We start from the raw sequence: 20,962 nt of genomic DNA, 5'->3' as shown, positions 1-20,962 counted from the left end.
TATTTTTTTAAAAATTAAGCAGTTTGTCGGTTTGAATTCGGACTTAAATCAGACTGGATCTGAGGGATTTGATCTAAATTAATATGGATTTGGACCCTATCCGAAACCCATAATAATATGGATTTGATCTAGTTTAAAACCCATTTGGATTTCAGATTTAGAATTAGATCTTGTATTCGGATTCAGATCCAAATCCATGCCCAACGATTTTCTAACTTTAAATTCATCAAAAACCTTTAAATTGGGGTTTATTTATGTTAAGACGCCTCCCACATTAATTTGGTAATTTTTGAAAACTTTTGGAAATTTATTTGTAATTTAATATTAATTAATTAATTAATTTAATATAATTCCAAAATTTTATTTTGGGGTTTGTTTAGGACTCTTGAAAGAGCCTTTAAACACCTATGGAAGAGTTCAAGAGGACTTGAGAGACTATGAGTTCCTTTTTTTATATAAAATTTTGAAAAGTCAAACTTGAAGAGTTTTAAAATTTTCAGAAAACTCATATAAAAGAGTCTTATTTTCATGAGAGTTCTCTATCTCTAGCCCTTTTAGATGGGATGGAGAAGGGGGGCATCCTCCCCTATAGGGCCTATAAAAAGACTTCAAAAAAGAGAGAGAAAAGAGAAAGAGAAAGAAAAAAAAAAAGAGAGATAAAGTGAGGAAAAGAGGGAAATGAGGAAGAAGAGGAGGAGTTTGGGCCATCTCCAACCATTTACCCACATTTTTCAACTTCCGCCATCGTTTTTCTTCAAGTTTTTATTCATGGTATGGGTTTTCTCTCTTGAATCAAGTGAGAAATTGATATAGATTGGATTTCCATGCAATAATTTGATGGAAATTCAAAAAAAACAAATGTTTATATCTATGTTTTTGCAAAAACACATATAGGATGATGCACGGATCTTCCTCCATGGTTGTACTCTTGATAATTTCATTCTTTCATGCAATAAAAATTCTTTATATGCTAAAACAAAATTTTTATTGGTAGTAGATGTACGTATTTAGAGGTTGCTTTTGGTGGACATCTATTTCCATGGATGTGTTTTAATTCTTTTCATTGTTTCAAAAATAAAATTTTGGTACATGTTTTTTCATGTTAAAACAGAATTATATTCATGGTAGAAATAGCTTAATATGTATTCTTTCATGCTAGATTTGATCTCAATGAATGGTACATGGTATGTATCGTTTGATGTAAGCATGCCAAGGAGGAATACATGGTCGATTTTGTGTTGTCTTGCATGAAAGCATACTAAGTTTGAATACTTATGCCTATACCTCATGTTCAAGTGCATGTATAACTATATAGGAATGCATACAAGACATATATATTGTTGAATATTTAGATCATAATTTGTCTGAGTCTGCCATGACACCGTGCATGGTTTTATTTTCTAAACGTGATGTCTGTTTAGGTGAAACCAAAAAGCACATGAGGTTTGGACTCGAACTTGAGCTTAGGCTCATTAAGGGATCGATGGGTCTGTTCATTTTATTGTTGTATATGCTTGATCCGAGTGAAACAAGACCAAGGTAGCAGGCATGTAAATACATCTCCTATTGAGAGGCCATGAGACACACCTATGTCTTTAGAGCAGTGACCCATAAAGGAAAATTTTCAGTAGTCTATATTCTAGCCAACTTGAGCCAGACTGAGATTCGAGATCGTGGACTCTGCTAGACCTGCCAGACATGTTGGGCAGCAGGTTAAACCAGACAAATAAATAAATAAATAAATATAAATAAATATATATATATATATATAATCGTTAAGCATATCTTAGAAAGGATAAGAATAAATGGTTCATATTACATGAGAGTATAACTATCAAAAGTTCTTTTCACATCTAAAATAGAAAACATGATACTAAATTGACCATGCTAAATCCATCCATAGTCTGATCTATGTGATCAATGAACTAAGTGGTGAGTTGTGACATAGCTGGGAATCCAGTCTACGTTGTGAATGTTTATGCTTAGTGATTTTTTTTTCAAGCATGATATTGATAACTTCCTTGTTTCTGATTAGTTGTCTGTAACATGTATTACTTACCATCTTATGATTGGACAGACTGAGCGTTGCACCCTGCTGAACACAACGGATGCAGCCAGCCCTGTCGAGTAAGGTGGGTAGCAGCCACTGCACCTGTTTAGGTGCAACTGGCTGGGGTCAACTGGACTAGCCTGCATACCAAGGATATCCTCACATTGGCCTTTTCATATAAAAAAAAATTGAGGGGGAGAGGATGTATCCTATTTCCACTGATGGCCTAGCATACAAAAATGGAAGTGCATAGACCCTGCTCATGTTGTGGCTTGTTTAGGATTTGGAAAGCATACTATGCATGAATGAGTTTTTTGTGCTTTAAATGATGTGGCATTCTTAAGCATTGTGTCATATGCAGCTTGCTTGAAGTACATATGTGTGCATGAGATGATGTATGGTTTGCAGATATATGCATGTTTACATTTTTTTAATTTAGCTCTCAAGAATGAAAGCATATATGTGAATGATTACACATAAGCACATGCACATGAATGTTGTGAACATATGCATATGGATGTTTAATGCATACACATTGTCATTCAACATATATGAGTGTGTGTGTTGAGAGCACAGCAACATCATTGCATTTATATCATGATTGTTATGGTTTTTGCATATAATGCATCGATGATCAATGGATTATCGCAGGACTGGTGAGCCTTGAGCTTGGATTGCTCCTTTACTTATTTTTATACATCGCAAAAATCATATTTGACATTTTCTTCTATATTGAACTATTTTGCATTTTTCCACGTGCTGGAGCCCTGTGATGAGCCTCACATTTAAAAATATGAATTTGTGGTATTAATTTGGCATGCATGGTTGTGGATAGAAAAGCATGTGATATGTAATGAATGCATTTGTGTGTTCCTTAAGATTTTTGTATATGAATGCATAGATGATCAAGATGGATCGTCATAGGTTGTGAAAGCCTTGAGTCGGTGTGTTGCTTACTTTATTTGTTTATGCATTGTAAAGATCACATTTGATATTATGGTTTTAATTGCATTGTTCTATTATTGCCACGGGTGGTAGACCGTGAAGAGCTGCGCATATTGACTTGCGAGCTTATGTTTGTATATTGATTTGCAAATTTATGGAATTGATTTTAATAACAAGATAAGAAAGAAAATAGTGTAATTAATGATTCCTTGATGTTCCTTCTACAAAAAGGTAATCTTGGGCATAGCGATTTGGGGACCATGAGGATACAAAAACTTTGTGTGCATTGTTATTGTCTCTGAACCCCATATTGAGGTTCTTCTTTTGGCCGCGGTTTTAGGGAGAATCCACCACTTTGCCTAAGAGTGGTATGCAGACACAGCTATTGTTTTGGTATACCAAGAAAAGTAACACTTGTAGATGGGTTTTCTCTAGTGTCCCCGACATTAGATGGGTGGTCTAATGTTCCTAAGGTTATTTCGGTCGAGGGCTAAATTTGGAACACAGTAATAAAATACAAATTATGTGCTAAGTTACCCTGTGAATCTAACTTGACAGCGAAGATTTTACCCGTTTGGTGTATCCGTGGGCAACGATAATTAAAAAGAGAAACTTAAATTATGTGCATTTAGTAGAAACATGCATATGAAAAAGAAAACTTGACTAAAGATAATAATGTGTTCATACATATGCATTGAAATCATGCATACTCTTGTTATGCATTAGATCATGTATATTTACTTGTTCTCTTAATTGTGATATATTAATGAATGATTGATGTTTCTTCTCTACTGCATGTTAAATGTCTATATTGCTGAACTTGTGGTCTCTATTGATTATTAAATTGTTCTTCATGCTTAACAATTGTTTTTTATTGCATAAACGATTAATTTAATTATGAATTTATCATAAATACATGAATCTTATCTGTATTCTTTATGCTTATTTATTTTATTAGAGGGATTCATACGCATAATTCTTTGGATTCTAACATCCTGCTTTTTGTGTTTTTTGCAGTCTCAGATGCCTAGTAGGGAGGACTTGCTTTTGAGAAGAGACACGAGGAGACTACACGACTGCAGAGCAGATTCTTGGAATGACGTGGCTCTTTCTTTTTGCTTTCTTTACTTTCATTTACTTATGTCTCGAACTCTTTACATTTGAATAAATAAAGTTTGATTTAGATTGGTTTGGTATAAAAGATGAGTATAAGATCCCTTGTGGTGGTGGTTGTGTTTAACTGTAAGGCTTCGGGTCTCTGGGATTGTTTCCGCACTTGTTTAAAAAAAATCTGCACTTTTTAAGGGTTATGAGTTGGGGTCGTTACACAAACTGATTGATAACTATGCTAGGGTCATCGAAGAGCTATAAGTGTGCCTCAAGAGCTAAGAGTGAGTATATTTATTTTTTAATTATTGATTGAATGCATGTATGATCAGGTTTGTTTTTAAATGTATGTATGAGCATATTTATTTTTTAATTATTGATTAAATATATATATGAGCAAGTTCATTTTTTAATACATATATGAGTATATTTATTTTTGAAAAATTAATGAATAAATATATGTATGAATAAATGAGTATATGAATAAATAAATAAATGTATGAAATGAATGAATGGATGAAATGAATGAGCAAGTTTATTTCAAACGAAGGAAATGAATGAGTAGGTTCATTTTGAATGAATAAAATAAATGAGCAAGGTCAATTTGAATGAATGAATTGAATGAATGTATGAAATTATTCATTTTAAATGAATAAATGAATGAGCAAGTTTATTTTTAAATGAATGAATGAATGAAATTAATGTATGTAAGAGTAGAATAAATAAATGAATGAATGTATCTAAGAGCAGAATGAATGAATGAAATGAATAAGCAAAATTATGGTTTTTGGTAAATCCATAATAAATTATTATGAACAAATATACTTATATATGATATAAAAGAAATTTGGGACATTTGCAACAAAAAAAAAGCATTTTTTCTCATTCGTGACTTTTGAAAACTATTTCGTGAACTTATGCAGTTTGATTTTTAGAAAATCTATAATAAATTATTGCAAATAATGATGAATATATATTTTGTAAAAGAAATTTGGGACACTCACAACAAAAAATAAGCATTTTTCCTCATTCGCGACTTAAAAAAAAGTGTTTTCCTCATTTGCGACTTTTGAAAACTATTTTATGAACTTATAGAATTGCAATTTTTAGGAAATCCATAATAAATTATTGTGAAAATGATGAATATATGCAATGTAAAAGAAATTTGTGACATTTGCAACAAAAAATAAGCATTGCTCCTTATTCATGACTTTCAAAAATAGTTTTGCAAACTTATGAAATTACAATTTTTGAAAAATCCATAATAAATTATTGTAAACAATGATGAATATATGTGATGAAAAAGAAATTTAGGACATTCTCAACAAAAAAATAAGTGTTTTCCCTCATTCATGACTTTCAAAAACAGTTTTGCAAACTTATGAAATTGTGATTTTTGAGAAATATGTAATAAATTGTTATGAACAATAATGAATATATGCAAAATATTTAAAGAACAAAATTTGGCCTAGTTATACTTGAAATATTTAAAGAACAAATTTAAACTCATAGGGTATGTTCAGATGCCTCAACTCACACATGATTTAGAATAAGAATGATTTCAAATCTTTCTGATTTCAAATCCCAGGGCAACCCATGAGATTTGAAATTTCATGGGTTGCTGTGATTTCAAATCACATTGATTCGAAATTATAGCTGCCTAAAATCTCATGTTCAAAAGAACATGAGATTTCAGGGCTTTTAGAATCATTTTCTCAAGTTCTCCTGAGAAAGTGATTTTGTAACCTGAGAAAGTGATTCTGTCAGAACGAACTAAACATGCCCATAATGTACTTAATTTACATCCATAAAGTTTGATAATTCATAAATTAAAATATTAATCAAAAGAATAAATTTAAACTCATAATTGTCCACAGTTCTGTCTCTGCATCCATGAAATATTTAAAGAATAAATTTAAGCTCATAATGTACATAATTTACATTCTTAAAGTTTGATAAATCATAAATTACAATATTGACAATTCATAAATTATAATAATGTCCATTGTTCTGTCTTTGCAACATCCGTCTCTACAGCCTCCATTGTTTTCTATTGTGGTTTTTTTTGTTCTTTGCCTTAGGATTTTTTCTCAATTTCTTATAGAATGAGATTATATCATTCCTATAGTTTGTGACATAATTTAAAAAAAAAAAAGATTATTAGCAAACAACTAATATAGCTTACCTATCATAAATATCACAAACAAGAACATTTACACCTGGGTGAAGGTTAATTCATCATTTTTTCCCAAGTATTGCATGTACAAAAGAACAAATATACTACAATCATAGTTGTAACATAAATATTCCAAGTCAACAGCATGTACAAAACATTAATTGAATTAACAAACATATAAGCAAAGCAATTACTCATTTTTTTGTTGAGCAATACCATCCACTCATCATAATAGTTGTAGCCTATCCATGATGTAAAAAAATTAGCCTACAACAAAATATTGAACCTACCGAGTACGAGTGAGCAATAAGATCATGTTTTAATAAGTAAGCTTAAATTATTATGATGCAACCATTCTGATGTGCACAAGTTATGCTACGAATTCAATTGTATAGCTTGACTTCCTTCACCTTTAGGTCATTTTTCCAAATAACCCAGTGGTTGTTACTCTAGTGGACAGGAAATAAGACCTGCAATATAAATCGAGTTTAAGGTAGCTTTGGATACCCAAATTTATGTTTGCTACGTACACAACGTTGTCCAACAGATACTTTGTCGGCTTCAAACCAAGCATAGGACATGTTGTTGTCAACATCCAAACATGCAACAACCCCATCTTTCTGCCATTAGTCGTGGACATTTGTTGTAACCAAACGATGTTTACAATTTAGTTTTTGTTAGTCAGTAATAAAACAACAAAAATATCAGCTTTGAGACTCACAAAGAAATAAGGGGTAAGGTAAACGATCTTTGGCATATTATCTCATTTTTTCATGTCTCTGTTGTGGGCTTTTTCAAGCTTTTCTATAAATCTTGCTAAATGCTATATATGTGATAAATTCATATTAGATTCATTTGAATATACATACAACCATAATAAAAGAACAAACAAACAAATATGCCAACCTAACACTTACATTACTTGTCATTCAAGTATCTTTGTAAGATTATACTCTTTCAACACATTTTAACTTTTCTCACCAACCTTTATAATTGCTTTCTTGCTTGGGGATAGGGTTTGAATGACTTTTTGCTGCAACATTTCTAGTATGGTTTATAAATATCCATCACAAACTACATGAGATATATATAGAAGATATAAGATATCATTAAATAAAGAAACACCAAACTACCCTTGCCTCATTACACCAATTTATAAACACCAAAAATTAAATAAAGGATAAGCAAACACACATAAATCATCTATAACACAAACATAGTAAACCCTAAATTGTAAATTACGTGAAAAATATTAAAGAAAACATAGGACAAACAAACAACCACAATAAATGTGCATGGGCCTAGATGATGTTCATTTTACAAAAAAATTGTTTATAATAGAAATAAAATAATATATATTGTTTGTATGAAACTCACCTTTTGACCAAATCAGGGCTGCAACCTCGTCAAAATGCAATAATGAAGTGTCGTCAATGAATTGATGAAAAAGAGTGGCCAAAAATAGTTGTTGAAAAAATCATAGTTTTTTTTACAAGATTAAGGAGTTGGGAACCACAAAGTAACTCTAGAAAATACAAAAATAGCCCTGGGTGTAGATAATTAATTTTTATACTATGAAAAATCGCATTCTATAGGTACCAAATATATGCGATTTTGCTAAAGTATTTGTGAAGTTAGTATCATAAGGATGGCAAAACTTGTTTTTGTGCACTTTGTGAAGACCACAAAAAAACATGTATGAACATACATTTAAGTGAGGGTAAAAGAAAGGAGAAAGAAAGTTCACATGGTTTTCTGCGACTTTAGTATAAATATGTGATTTTTCTAAGGTATTTGCATTTTTATGATTAACAGAGAAGATCGCATGAATAACATAATTTTTTGTGTGCTTCATGAGGTCCACAAAAAAAATGTATGAAACTTTTTTTAAGTGGAAGTTTGGGATAAGTGATGAGCGAAACAATATATCATGCAAACTTCGTGAGTTTTGCATATGTGAAGGGTAAAAAAGGTCTTAATAAAGTTGATTATTTATGACTAATCATCGGGTGATTTTTTAGCAAATTATAAGGTTTCTAGAAAAAATGCCCTATTTTTTCGTAAAGTAAGTTCATTTTCTGTTATTTTTAATAGTGAGATTCTTACATTTAAACAATGGTAGCAGCAATATCTTTTGCACAGTTGCCAAAAGAACCACTTGGTGAAGATTCCCAATAAGCAAAACAAGACTCATTTTTTATATAAGCAAGTTGGGGTTAGACGGACCCTTACCTATTCATTGATCAAATAATAATTGTAAAATGTATACAAAATAATCACCCTTCTATCAATGGGTGCCACTCCGGGGGATGATCTTTCCATATTTTGGTCATCCCCCCTAGCTAACTTTGCTAAGTTTTTGACCAAAAAATTGGATTTACAGTAATTGTAACTAATCTAAACCCTTTCAAACCTGTAGAAAATATCTAATAGTTCTGTTGGAACTTCTCTTTTGGGTCCCCTTGCTTCGTAAACCTTCAATATTCTGTTGTCGAGGTCCATATGGCTTTCCTGCAACACCCGTTTCCTTAAAGATGTTATGCCATGCACTCCATTCCTTATCTTCTAGCTTACCATCCTGAGAGAAGCAATCAGCTTTCACAATACATCCACCATGGTTACTCACTGTATATCCTATATGCCACCCCACATTGAAAATACTCTTAATGTTGACCTTTATCTACCTCATAAGAGGGGGATCCAAAGAACGCAGATGCCTCCATCTTATAGCCACTGGGTGTTCTGAATTTTTTATAAGATACATCACCTGCTCTCGCAAAGTGTGAACTACTTCTTTCATTATCTGCTGCTGGGACTTGATTGTTGCATAAAAAATTTACTCGTTCCTTTTCCACCATATCGTCCATATCACTACATGAAAGGATATCTCTTAGCTTACTTGAATCTTATTTTCCTTATACTTTCTCATTGTTCATCTGATATCTTTAGCATTTGTACATGGTTTCCAATGTCTTCTAAACAGGGTGGTGACTGATTTCCAAATGTGGGTCGCCCATGGGCACCTTAGGAATAAATCGACGTTTGTTTCCTCCTCCCTTCTACAGAATTCACACCTGCTAAGCATTTGAAATCCTAGCTTTTTTTAATCGGTTTTGGGTTAGCAGTTTACCTCCCACTGCCGATCTCAGTGTAATTGATGCTCTTGGATGGTCTTTGCTATTCCAAACCCTCTTGAAAGCTTGATTTCGCTGACCTTTCTCTCTTATAATCTCCCAAGCACTTCTCATTGAGAATTCATCCGATGGGATCAATTAAATCTTATCTTCTCTCCCAAGCTGTCGTACTTGTCTTTCAACCTCCCTCATGGTTTTCGAGAGGAATCACACCCTAACATCTTTCAACTTAATGCATGGGTGTGTTTTTATCTATGACAATCGCGATCTGAATCTTGCACAGGGTATTATACATAACCTGCTGAGTATTGAGGGACGTGTTGTAAGAGTCGACGACCCCTTAGCATCCAGGGGTTGAACCAAAATTTTGTTGATTCTCCCTCTCCTATTATTCATGGTACACCCTTCATCAGGGCCTTTTCTGACTCCCCTCCACCCAATTAAAACAAGACTCTCTATCATTCAAATGAAGTGCAATAAAGAAATCAATGGATAAATGCACCACCAACGAAAACCTACCAGCTAAGAAGGCCAAAGATGCTAAGAAAAAACAAAATTATTTCTTGTAGAGCCCATGGTAGCAAAAGTGTATCAAGGGGTCTGAACTGATAAGCTTGTTAAAAGAAACTCTGTGAATGTAATGAGAAAATTATGAAATGTGAACTTGAATGGGTGGAGAAGGAAACATGAAGACCTATTAGGTGCTAGAAGGTTATGGTAAGTTTCTATCAGTTTAAATATTATACTATTAAATTGATAGTATTTTCTTTTAGATAATAAAATTCTCTAATAAAAGAGTTTGTAGAAAATAAAAGAATAATATTGGTAAGCATTGGAGGTTGGACTTCCTTGAATTAGCCTTCTCTCTCTCTCTCTTTCAATCCATAGTTAGGCCGTATACATAACCTTTATAAAAATTCTTCCATTTTGCCTCTTTAGCTTGGGTTCTGTTTTCAGCTTCTTGACTGGATTTCCAGTGCAAGTTCCAATAAGACAAGGGTGGGTCTGATTCAGAAGGCCAGCTGGGGACCGTCTTACATTACATCCACGTTTAGGGCACGTCCCCGTCCAAATGATTTTCATTTGTGAGAGCGTGGCTAAAACCAGTGTTGTGAGAGGCGTACGCCTCAGAGGCGAGGCACACGCTCAAGGTACTGAGGCGTTGCTGTGATGCGCTTAAAGTAAATATAAAAAGTTTCTAACCCAAATCTGGGATTTCTGGGTTAGAAGCAGCCATGTTCACCATAATAATGATGAAATGTTTCACTAGTGCGAGGCGTTGAGTGTGATGCCACATATTTTTATGATATTTTAGATAATACCACGGATACTTGAGAGTCTCATGTTGTCAGAGGCGTAGGCATCAGTACCTGAGGCGTACGCCTCAGAGGTGAAGCGCAGGATCAAGGCCTCGCTTCGCCTCATCGCATTTAACAACCTTGGCTAAAACCTTTGATCGTAGGAGGTTGTGAATTCCATAATGACAAGAATCTCCCTTGTTCTTTCTAACAATAACAAGAGAGGACGGCACTACAAATGTACCAGTGGGCCATTTCACCCTAACCAAATGGCAATATATACTCCTGTTTCAATTGGGTGGATTCCTCTGAGAGCCTGCTTCTTGTTGGCTCAGTTACCAGCTGAGTCGCTCTGGACTTGTTAAAAAAAAAATATTATTATTTCTTTGTGTTGAATACCCTAAGAATCGAATACTCAACCACTTTCTTGCTACACTTTTACATGTACATTATATTTATTTATTAGGTTTATATGAACTGATTGTAAATCTAAGCTGCCACCACCTGCCTGTCTGGCTTTCCTAAAGGCAGATCTTTGCGATACAGCCTGTCATTTGTTGTGCCCAACATCAGATGGTGGGTGATCATCAGGTGCAACAACACATCAAAATTGTGCAATCGCATTGCACCCAATCCTGCCTCTTCTCATGCCATGGCCAATGTCACCAACACCAATGAAATGATTTATATTGTGGGGCTTTTAAAGGCTGATGTAATATACAAAAGAAAAGTGACATTTCGAAATATTATAAAGTTTAGAGATAGCACGAAACTATTTTATATGATATTTTTCATGTCATTTATGTATGCCATGTACATATTTTCTTTATGCTGATATTTTCTTGCGATTTTCTGAAGAAACAAACATCGCAAGATTTTTCCGGAAAAAAATATTCAGGGTATCGATCTTTGAGTGGGGAAGCCCGCCGAAACATGATCATTCTATTCACAGCATAAAAGACGGCCAAAATTGGATGGTTTTTTGGTAATTTTCCATACTGAACTAATCATTGAAAGAACCCCACCAATGTAATGTCACTCTCTGTGATTAATTAATCGATTGATTCGATTAGCATCGTAGTGATTCTTTCGGTTAAGGATCTATTTTATTCATTAATTGAGCCAAAGAAGAAGGGAGGGAAGCAGAGAAAGAGGCGGAAGTAGGAAGTGAATGAATCAAAGAAGCCATCATGGGACATACATAAAGAGAGGAGAAGGAGATCGATATAGAAAAAAAGAAAGAAAGAAGAGAAAAGAGGATGGGAAGAGGAGTCCCCTGCCTTATTAATATTTGGCGGGGAGTTGGAGTTTCTGCAGGACGTCGACTGTCGAAACGCTTGTGGTTGTGTGTGAAAGGGGTGGTCATATTAAGGATCAAACTCCACTTGATGAATCGTCGCCATGTCGCAGGGCTTTTCCGGCGAGCTTTCCTGGCAAGTAGGGCGAGGCATGATGGGAAGCAAGGGCCGTTTCAGTATGACCCTGGTAGTTACTCTCTTAACTTCGACGATGGTGATCCCAGGGAAGAGATGGATGAGCTGAGCCATTCATTTGCTTACAGGTTCGCACAGATCCGCGTAGTGGGTCCTAAATATTAGAAATCCTTTTCTACACTGATCTTACAACTCCTCCGGATTCTTGTATTGAGATTTTCTTGTGTTAGTTTGGAACGAAAAAAAGCGTATTGGATGACTAGTATAGTGAACTGGTAGGGTTCCGCCCAACCCCAGTTTGCCTATCGAAAGAAAAAAGAAAAACAAATATGTATTGGATTATATCTGTATTTAGACATCATCTGTTTTCTGTGTAGGCAATTTTTTTGTTTTATTTACTGTTTCTCTTTTCTAATTGTTTGTAACCTGACAAAAATGGCTTAGATTATCGGGTAGTGTATGTCATTTATAAGTTACTTGGCAACATTTATTTATGGTGACAGTATGGACATATACCGATTTATAAGATGCGTTTGGGATTAAGAATGAACCAAGATTTCCTGTTTTTCTTGGATCTGCAATTGCCTCAAGAAACTATTATGTATCTTAGTTGATCTTGAATTAATTTGTGCAGTCTTTTGGATTTGCTTTTGTTACTCTTTCTTTTTTAAATTAAAATGATAAACCAAGGCTTGGGAACGGATAGATCAAAGATCGACCCACAAGGGGGAAACACTCCGTGGTTAGGACCCTCGCCCCCAGGGCTCGGCATTGGTTGACACCCACAGGGATTTAACCTTAACCGCCCGTATGATAGCCAAGGTCCATCCCCACTACGCCAACCCACTTTGGGCTTGCTTTTGTTAATTATGAATATCTGATGAAGAAGAGTACGTATGCTGCAACCAAAAGAAATCTTCCAGCGTTGTAGATTAACAGAGATTAACAGTTGATGTTTTTCGCAAAACTGATATACTATGCTTCAGCAGATGACAATGCAATTGTGTTCTACTTTTTTATGACCAAGACATCACTTTCGCTCCTCATGCAAAAGTCATAAGGTGCTTTTTATGTCATCGACGGAACCTGCTTAATCATTGTCTGTATAACCAACCAATATTAACTTGTTTTCAACAATATACTTGATTCCAAATCTCTGTGTCCTGTAGATACTTTTAAATCCTTCTTGATGCTGTAAGGTGGATTTTTCTTGGGTCATTCACTAACCTGGTGTAGACACACCAATTTTGACCAAATAGTTTTATTGAAAACTTCTTTATTTGAAACCAAGGTGTTTCATGTCATTTTTAAGTCAAAACTAGGTTCAAATGCATTTTTAACCTTCAAAATGACATTCTCAAAGCCTTTTTCCTAAAAAAAAAATTAAACTAAAGATCATAGCTTTAAAAAAAATAAAAAACATGTCAATCTAACATCGAAATAGAAAGTTATAGCCAAAACAAAGTGACTTGTTCAGTAAGATCCTATTTTTCTTATAGAGCTTATTTTGAATGAATTTTTGACAATTAAAACAATTGAATTTGATTTTTTACTTAAAAGCTAAACTAAAATATAGGATGTTAGTTTTGCAACACATCTAATTGTGCCACAATCTGATATCCGGATAGAAAGTTGTAGCCAAAACAAGTTAGTCTGTCATAATAGTTTCAAAGTATGACCCGATTTGAAACGTAAACATCCAAAATTTCTATATCTAATCTATAAGAAGCCTTTAGAAGCTCCATCCACATTCTTAGATTGTTATCTTCTTAGAAAATCCTAGAAGCTTCTCTCATTCTCTTAGAGATATGTCTTCATAATCTCTTAATGATTACTCACTTTAAATTCATTGAACTTTGTCGGTTTTAGGTTGTTTAGTCCCTAAACTAGGTAACTCCAACTAATAAGGTTCAACCTATTAGTAAGAACCAACCTGAAAGAGACATTCAAACCTTCAACCAATAGGATTGTGTCATGTTATCCATGGGTAGATCTGAATCTTTCAATTTAAGATCTATAAAACTAATATTCATACCCATCTCAAAATCTATAAATAGTGTTATCAGAGTCTCTACTTATTTGTCATTATCATAAGAAAGGGCTACCAAGTCAGAGGTGAGATTTGTCCCTTGTTTATTTAATTTATTTATTTCATTATTATAAGTATGGATTTTCCTAACCTTTGCATACTTGTTCATGTTTTCGTGTCTTTCCCAAGCCTTGAAGGTAGCTCACACCATCAAACTTGTTTCTTTCATAGGATCTACATATGAGATATGATCACTGGCAAGCTAAAGTCTAACATCAAAGATTTTGAGTAAGAACTAAAAATCCTTCTAGGGTCGTGATTTCTAGGTTGTAAAACCTGAGGCAGAATCCTAGTATGCAGTCAACAGTCACCATATAGTCTGTCTTCCAAACATATCAGAATGAGGTTATTTCAATGGCATTGAAAAGTTGATTTTATGATATTCTCTAGTTCCTTTTGTTGCTTTTCTTGATTTTCAGTTCTGGTACCTAATAAATAACCTAGATTAGTCAGAACAAGTATCATGGTGCATGTTTTTCTCCTGTCATAGGCACATTGTCAGGGTTGTATCAAAACACTTGCCTGCCATTTTATAGTGAGTAAGGTGTCATTAAAAAGGTTTCTAAGTTCTCTTTTTTCATTCTTTTGGGAGCTTTTTTAGTATGTGCTATTTTTGGAGTCCAAAACCAGTGTCAAATTCAGGTATGGATCTTGGATTGCAAAAATTTTCTAGTGACTCCCCGACTTCAGATCAGATCGTGCTTTTCGAGTACCAAAATCTGGCAATTCCATCAATCTTGAGTCTTTATCATTCAAATATTTTTATTTGGCTGCTATTGTGTTGTGTTTGGAGTTGAGAAAATCCTTCAATAAGGGTTTTTTTATCCTTATATTTGCATTCTCATGAATCAGATCCTATTAAAAGATGCTTCTTGTGAAAGTGGATTTTTAGTTTTTCAAAAATTTTGGTTCAAATATATATAGTAGGTGGTAGCTGTGTGACCATTATAAGCTCAACAAAAAGCTGGATGATGCTGAGATGAACGTTAAACACGTTTTTTTGCCAAAAAACCTTTAGGGGGGACTTTTGTTGTCACTAAAGGTATTTTGGCAGAAAAATGATGTTGAGCGCCTATCACACCGTGTGATGGATGCTCAGCGTCGTTCCACTAGTAGTTGAGCACCTAAGGGTTGCATGCACAACTACCACTCTTTATATATATATATATATATATATATATATATATATATATATATATATATATATATATATATATATATATATTGGGTATTATTTTTTTCCTTTCATAGGTAGAAACCCTAGTTGGAATTGGGTGTTTTCTTACTTGTTTTATATTATGAAATTTAATTAGAAATACTTGTTCAAGAAAATCTTATCACTTAGATTTCTTTAAAAAAATTTAACAACCTCCAACAAGATAGGCATTCACTTTGTGTGTAACATTGTTTGTGCTTCTCTCTCTTTAATTATCCTTTTCTTAGGGCTTTGATTGTATAGCCTCCTTTTTCTTGCTTGGATTTTCAAAACCTTCATCATGTCTTACATTTTTTATCTTCAGATCCCTCCACCAGTACCAGAAGCCATCAACTTAGGTATATTGATGGTAGTCAAGGAGACCAAGTACTCGTTCGCACATACCAGGAGTCATAACTCGGGTATATAGTGAAAGGTTTGACAAGGTGCAAGCCCATAGTTATTAGAACCCTATAAGGTGGGCATGCAGTTTTGTGGAGCATGTGAGGAGATTCAGGAAAACCTATTTTTCTAAATATGATTTTTGTGTTATGTAATTTGTGTGAACTCTTATGTGTTCATAGAACCCAAACCAATGGTTCTTGGGAAAGATTTTCACACTAATTATAAGAACTAGTTAAACCAAGGAAGGGTTTCAAGATTCCTAATCCGAGCTTGCAATATGTGTTCATAGCTCATGACCCACTTAACAACCCGGTAAGAATACTAGAGGCACTAGGGAACTACAAAGTCTACTGGAGAACAGTTCTAATCTGAGATTGGTTGTGACCCATTCACACCAAATAGATCATTTTGAATAATTAAATAGGGAAGGGAATGTTCCTAAGGCTGATGAGGATGAATACCAGTATACTCATGAGGTGTTGGACACAAAAAAGGGGATTTTCTAAGATGTCCTAGATAAGTTTGTACTTGAAGAGCTGAAAAGTTCTAGTATTGCCTTGAGACTGATAATAAGCAAAATTCAACAAAAGTTCATATAAAATTAAGTTAAGCTTTATAGTTTCAAGCATATGCAAAAACAAAAAAGATAGAATATCTTGATTAAGCTAGTTCAATCTATATATTGTCAAGAAATTGTGCTACCAACGACCCAGACTCAACTTCCATAGCTCAGCGAGTATAAAGATGGTTAGAAATCTTGAGGAGGAGGTTTGTAATGTGAACAAACAAATGAGGTATGCCAAAGGTGAAATGAGGCCACACAAAATTCAGGATTTCTCAAAAGTTCATGAAGTTCAATGTGATAAAGAACCCAGAGACCCAAGTGGCCTTGTTTTTGGATGCCTACTCTAATTGCCTAAAAAATGATTTGTCCTTGATTCAATGGTTCCCCAAAAACTTACAAGGAGAGACCCTATCTTGGTTTTCTATTTTAGATATCTCACATGTCAGGGAGTTGCGGATCTTGATGAATTTATTCATAGAAAGGTTTTGATATACGATCAATGCATTGTCAACAATCAACCAACTCTATAATCTTAGGTAGAAGAAGGATGAAGATACTTAAGACTTTATCAACTGGTGAAGAGTTGTATACCATCGGATGCAAGACCCAATACATGAGTCTCATGTACTCATTATGATCTTAGACAACTTCAATCAACCGCTTAAGGACTCTTGGCTATATAGAGGTGTAACACTATAAGAATTCTGTGGATTAGCAATGGACGATATCCGACGCTAATCCATCGCAAATCCATCACTGAACTGTTCAACGATGGATTGGCGATGGCTTAGCGATGGGTAGCGTCTGTCGCAATTCCTTGGTCACTAATTAGTGATAGAACTGATATGTCACTACTTTTGTCGCTAATTTGTGATGGATTAGCGAATGCCAGGATCCATCGTGAGTCCGTCGCTAAATAAGTACTGATTTGGTTTTGCGACAGATACATCTCTGTCGCTAATCCGTCACGAAAATTTAACGATGAATATGTATCTATCTCTAAATTTTGTCGCCAATTTAGCGATGGATTACATTCCATAGCAAAACATCGATTGATTTAGTTTTTGAGACATATAATATCCGTTGCTAATCTATCACAAAAATTTTAAAAAAATAAAGCAATTTTGTTTGAAATATAAATATCAAGAAAAAATTTCTCGTTATATAATTTATATAACCTGTGTATAAAAGACAAAGTATTGTGTCCTGAAGAAGTTGATGGACACCATCCCAAGAAATAACAGGGTCAATCGGACACTGAGAGTTGATGCTGGCGGGAGAACTCTGAGAGCCCTTGCTGGAGGAGGCAACGACTGTTGTGGTGTTCATATTACTCCCAATCCTGAACACACGACCTTTTTTGGGTTCACTGGTTGCAGTCACCCATGCTTCAGGATCAAAAGGCGGATGTTGAGTGGAGTCACCTCCATATTGCTCTATCATCTGCTGCTCGTATGACTCTTACAAAGTAATTATTACAGTATGAATTAGTAATTAAGAATTACAATATATATGATAATATAATTTATGATAATATTATAATATTTATTAATATAATAAATACATACTATTATCGCTCTTGCCTTCTCTGATACGAACTCTCTCATGCTCTTATGTTTATGTGTTTCAACAAATACATCCTTGTAAGGCATAGGGCCTCCTTTTTTGGCTTCCTGCAAGGTTAAATGATAAAAAAATCAACCATTTTCTTCTGATGGCTCCCAAAAGTCCTAGAATCACCTATATGTAGATGGGCATCAAGCATCTTCGCTCGATTATGTGTAACCTTTGCTGAGCGGTTTCAAAATTCATGGCTCGCCTATGCATCGCACATTGCATCCTAATAATCTGTCCTGATAGTAAAAGCGACATGACTCTTCCACTGCAGTGAATCATCTATCCCACCAGTTATTTTTATTGTTGCAGTCTTCATATTGTGAAGCATGTCGATAAATCGATTGGCGGCCTTCTGCTACACTAGCCTCCTGTCCTGCTCCTCCTTCGTAGTCACGAAGCGATTCGAAGCCTACAAATAATTTCTGAAAGTTAGTACACATGACTATAACAAAAAATTAAATATAAAACACATTAGCTATGATAAACGATTATATACCATGAATGAGGACCATAATTTGTCCAACACCTCATTCGGGTACTCTTTCCATTGAGCGACCAGTCTTGAAAGATGCTGAACTAGTGACTTCCTAATTTCTTGAATCATTTCTTATGGCTTGAACCTCACGCTGCATATGAATTAACACACCTTAACAATCGACTATCGATATACACTATTTATAAGATAAGTATTAAACAAGTAACAATGAAATACTTATGTTCGACTATCGATATATATTATTTCAATGAGTCATCGTGTGTCAGACTGAGAAGACCCAGCATCTGTATGACTCTCTTGGACTGTTGTACAAAAATAAGAAAATCCATGTACACATTTTATCTACATATTGAGCAAATAACTTTAACCATTATGAAAATATACATACCAACCGGCGTTGACTCGTGATGTGTATGAGTAGCTGGTGTAGGTGGGTCATGTGCAGGCGAAACATTATCTATAGAACCATGAGTTAGAAATTCACAGAATACATATTTAAACTAATCAAGTATATAATTATTTAAATGATATACCTATCAAAGCTGCATGTGAAGATGAAGGTTGAGACTGTCGATCACTGAGCTGGGATCCTATAAAGATGATTAACAATTAACAATTTGTATATTAACATATAAGCAAAAACATAATGAATTCCTATATTTGAATATAACACAAAGACATCTACCTAATGTTGTCCCACAACCTCCACTTGGTCCTCGACCACTGGGTGCTCAACCACTGTGACCTCCATGAACCATATTCTAACAAATAACAATGTTATTTGGATCAGTTACATAACTCTTGATCTTAACATAACATGCATGGACATGACATATGCATGAAATGTAAAGATTTAGAGGTCCTACATGAATCAGTTTTATAACTATGCATGAATTATGCATGTACATGCTAACTATGCATGGAATGTAACATGATATGCAAGATATAATGTTAAAATAGATGGTGCACATAAGAAAGTGATGTGGTATGTATTACAAGATGTATTTCACTAGCTCATATCAAAGAAGTAAGATTTTTGAAATCCTTAAGAAAATTAGGAAGTTTCATGAGAAACGTGGCACATTGAGTGTGTCAAAGTCGATCAAACGTACTAGCCTTAATTATTAGAGGAGTCTATCTTAAACAAGTCTTGTAAATGTTCTGAAAATACCAATCCTTTGAATTTTGCATAATATTTCTAACATACAAAACCTACATGAAGAAAAACTCTTAGCATATGGTACTCTTCAAAAGCAAGTTTACCCATTATATTACATTTGAGGACCAAGTTTTATTGCCAAGTAAGCATCGTTCAAATACCTATACCAGAATAACATAATGCCAAATCCATCAATCATAAAATTCAAACTACCCATCAACTCCATGTAAAACTAGAGCAACAAACTAAAGTTTCCTCCACCATTCACAGATAACCAATTTAGATCAATATTTCAAACTTCCAAAGATAGTCAATAGCTCTTCTTGAAAACCATCAATTCAACTCAAGTGGATAATTCAAACAGTTTTCTTTCCCTGTACTTCCTAATATCCAATATATTAGCTTTTCAAGCATTCAAACTAATTTAGAAACCAGAAGCGAACATCAACTCACACTCCAAAGCATTCAAAGAATACTGATTGATTCAGAAAAACCCAAAAACATGAACATGCAATCGAAAAGATCATACCACATGCACGTGCACCATCGACCAAAAACTAATCAATCCCACCAAACAATTATCCAGCAACTGAGTTACCACATGTAATATCTCCCTCTTTAAAACCCGAAATTCCTCCTTTGTGGTTGTTGTGTCCACAACAAACACAAAAGCAGGTCCTCCAAACCTCGAACTAAACTTGATGCCCGTGTACAGAGAGGAGAACAAAGAGGCGAAAGATGGAAACTACCCACTACTCCAATTGGGCCTTCCCTGATTAAGATGATACTCAACCGTGTTGTACGTGGGGAAGAGCTCGATCGGGAGATTGTTATCGCTAATGTCAGCGTAGGAACCCGGGAATGGGTTCTTCTGGTAGTAGAAGGGGAAAGCCCAGAGGCGGGTTTGGTAGTCCACCCATGCGTAGGGGTTCAGCACGGCTCTGCACCGCTTGCAGACTAGGGAGCTCGTAAGAAAGGATGGGCAAATCGGCCCAGGGCTGGGGTGGGCTCGGTAACCTGGCTGAGCCCAACCGGAGCCTGACCCTGCCAAACAGGGTGGGGGGGAGAAAAGGGAGGCCAGAGGGCCAATGCCCTCCTGTCGGTGCCAAAAGAAAGGGAAAACAGGGAGGGGGTCAAGCCCTTCCCCTGTCAAACGAGAAGAGAGAGAAAGTGAGTGGGTGGGCTTGCCTGAGCCCAACCTAGAGCAGGTGAGGGGGAGGGAAAGATCACCCTTCCCTCTGCCGCAAACAATCAGATAAGGAGAAGAGAGACCAAAAGAAAGAAGATGAAGAA

Source organism: Nuphar pumila, chromosome 15, assembly GCF_984573655.1.
Source record: "Nuphar pumila chromosome 15, dmNupPumi1.hap1.1, whole genome shotgun sequence".
Classification (NCBI taxonomy): domain Eukaryota; kingdom Viridiplantae; phylum Streptophyta; class Magnoliopsida; order Nymphaeales; family Nymphaeaceae; genus Nuphar; species Nuphar pumila.
Note: the sequence above shows the minus strand (reverse complement) of the source record.